Source organism: Neomonachus schauinslandi, chromosome X (genome assembly GCF_002201575.2).
Source record: "Neomonachus schauinslandi chromosome X, ASM220157v2, whole genome shotgun sequence".
NCBI classification, from domain to species: domain Eukaryota; kingdom Metazoa; phylum Chordata; class Mammalia; order Carnivora; family Phocidae; genus Neomonachus; species Neomonachus schauinslandi.
Genome location: NC_058419.1, coordinates 80,595,179 through 80,598,270, shown reverse-complemented (window position 1 = coordinate 80,598,270; position 3,092 = coordinate 80,595,179). Strand labels below are relative to the sequence as shown.

At 44.1% G+C, this 3,092-nt stretch overlaps 1 pseudogene; it reads left to right on the top strand.

Annotated features, from left to right (window-relative positions):
• The first annotated feature begins 2,535 nt into the window (after positions 1-2,535).
• Positions 2,536-3,092, top strand: LOC110589048 (annotated as a pseudogene).

Below are 3,092 nucleotides of genomic sequence, written 5' to 3'. Positions count from 1 at the left end.
AAGGTTGGCAAGGCTGTCTGGGATTCCTGAACCAAAGTCATCAAAGTATCTCTGCCATACTCAGGCTAGGAGTAGCTTGTGGGAAGCATGGTTTTTGCAGAAATGTAGGGATGGATTTCAGAACACAGCAGCTGTGCACTTGATTACTTATGCTCCCTGAAGTCTAAAAAGTCTATGAGATGGGCACCCAGGTGGCTTGGTTGATTGGGCGTCTGCCTTCGGCTCGGGTCATGACCCCGGGGTCCTGGGATTGAGCCCCGCATTGGGCTCCATGCTCAGTGGGAAGTCTGCTTCTCCCTTCTCCTCTGCCCCTCCCCCTGCTAGTGCTCTCTCTGTCTCTGTCTCTCTCAAATAAATAGAATCTTTTTAAAACAAAAGAATTTAAAAAAATAAAAAAATAAAAAGTCTATGAGATGCTTTCTCATGGCTACCATTGGATAAATACTGGTGGTTCTTTCTGGGGATTCCCTCTAGGGCTCATTCTGGGCACGTTAATTGGGGGCTCAGACATTAGGTTTTCATTCTGGAGGAACTTGTTTCAGAACATGGGCTCACTTTATACTTACAGTGAGGAGAGGTATCTGTGGCCTCAGCATGTGAGGGGTCCTTTTGGGAACTCAGCCTTGGACTACTTCCAGATATCATCCTTATCCTCCTTCAAGGAGCTAAATTTAGGGTCTCAATCCCATGCCTCTGCCTAGAAGCTCATTACAGGGACATGACTTTGAGGGCTTAAACATTGACAGTTCACTCTTGAAACGCCCAAGGATTCAATATGGAAGCCTGATTTTTGGTCTAAGATATGACTGAGCCTCTCACCAAGTGATTGCCGGGCTCAAGGCTCAGTCTGGGTGGCTGGGTCTGGCCTGCTTTGGGACAATCAGATTTTTGGAGTTCAGTCCAGGATATTTTAGCTTGAGGAGCCAAGCCTAGGGAATTTCAGTATGATGACTTCACTTGGGGATCTCTGTCTGGTGGGCTCTGTCTTGGGATTCCAGGCTGGGTTCTAGTATGAAAAATTTCCATCTGGAAGCACCTGCTGCATTTAGACACTAGCAGTTCAATTTGGCAACTCAATCTGTGTTTTAATCTTGGAGCTTAGTCTCAGGTCTCATGTTGGGAATTGAGTTTAGACTTAGGTTTTGGGAGTTCAGTCTTTACCACATCAATCTGGTCCTCTTCATCTGAAGGCTTAATCTAGCCTGAAATGTACACTCTAGAATAAGGTCTAGAGTAGGAGTAGAGTAAGTGTCATGCATAGAACTGAGTGAACATTTAGATGTGAAAAAATACATCTTATTTTCACTAACCTCCAATGAAATTAGGCATTTCTTTCAATAATAAATGTAGGCAACCAACCACAGTAGTATTAGCAGTAATACTAATTTGTCACCAACACACATATTTTTTTTAAAGATTTTATTTATTTGAGACAGAGAGAATGAGAGAGAGAGAGCACATGAGAGGGGGGAGGGTCAGAGGGAGAAGCAGGCTCCCTGCCGAGCAGGGAGCCCGATGCAGGACTCGATCCAGGGCCTCCAGGATCATGACCTGAGCCGAAGGCAGTCGCTTAACCAACTGAGCCACCCAGGCGCCCACCAACACACATATTTTTCATAGTAGATCTTTTTTTAAGAAAGATTTATTTGTTTACTTTATAGAGGGGGAGGGCAGAGGGAGAGGGAGAGAGAATCTTGAGCATACTTCATGCTCAGCATGGAGCCCAACGCAGGGCTCGATTTCACGACCCTGAGATCATGACCTGAGCAAAACCAAGATCAGACGCTTAACTGACTGCACCACCCAGGCACCCCTAATAGCAGATCTCTTAAAATGTTATTTACAATCATCATTAATTTGAAATCACAGTAGTCACTTAACTGCTAATCTGCTAGTAGAGCATTGTATTTAAGGCATTAATAAAGAAACATGTATATTACAATTAATTTTTGTAATGTTTTGATAACTATATTTTAATATAATTGGTTTCCTTTGTAACCTAGATTTTATTTTATGCACTTAAAATCATTAATCTGGGAAGGGACATATTGGCTTCACCAGATTGCCAGATGGGTTCAAGGCACAGAAAAGGTGAAGTTTGTCACTTAGTATACTCAACCTTGGACTTCAGTCTCAAGGCTAAATCTCAGGGTTCATTCGGAGGTCTTGGTTTGTTGGAGCCCAGAGTGGGGCTCCAAGTGTAGATATTTCTAGAAGATCTACTGTGATATTGTGATTTATAATAAGAAATACATATTTGGTCTTTGACCTTGTTCCTGGCACAGAGCTCCTAAAATCTTTGTAACCTCCTGAGTGATGAGAACGGTAAAAGGTATCTATTGTTATGTTAGTGAGGTGACTTTTGGAAAGCCCGTAGGTAACAAAGGATGGGGGCTGGTTGCCTATAGAGCCAACCCTGTTATTATAAGTTTGGAAGTTTCAGTCCTCTTGGGAGAGGAGAGGGGCCGGAGGTTGAATTCAATCACCAAAGGCATTGCAGACACCACTGCCCTGGAGCCTCCCATGCCACCAGCCATGGTCAACCACACTGTGCACATTGCCGTGGATAGTGAGCCCTTGGGCTGCATCTCCTTTGAGGTAAGGGACCTGGAAACCAAGAAGTGACTGCTCATCTAATCCATAAAGCTGTTTTAACAGATTGCAGCTCTTTGCAGACAAAGTTCCAAAGACAGCAGAAAACTTTCATGCTCTGAGTACTGGGAAGAAAGGATTTGGTTATAAAGGTTCCTGCTTTCACAGGATTATTCTGGGATTTCTGTGCCAGGGTGGTGACTTCAAACACCATAATGGCACTGGTGGCAAGTCCATCTATGGGGAGAAATTTGATGATGAGAGTTTCATCATGAAGCATATGGGTCCTGGCATCTTGTCCATGGCAAATGTTGGACCCAACATGAACAGTCACCGGTTTTTCATCTGCACTGCCAACACTTGAGTGGTTGGATGGCAATCATGTGGTCTTTGCCAAGGTGAACGAGGGCATGAATCTTGTGGAAGCCATGGAGCGCTTTGGGACCAGGAATGGCAAGACCAGCAAGAAGATCACTATTGCTGACTGTGGACAAATCTAA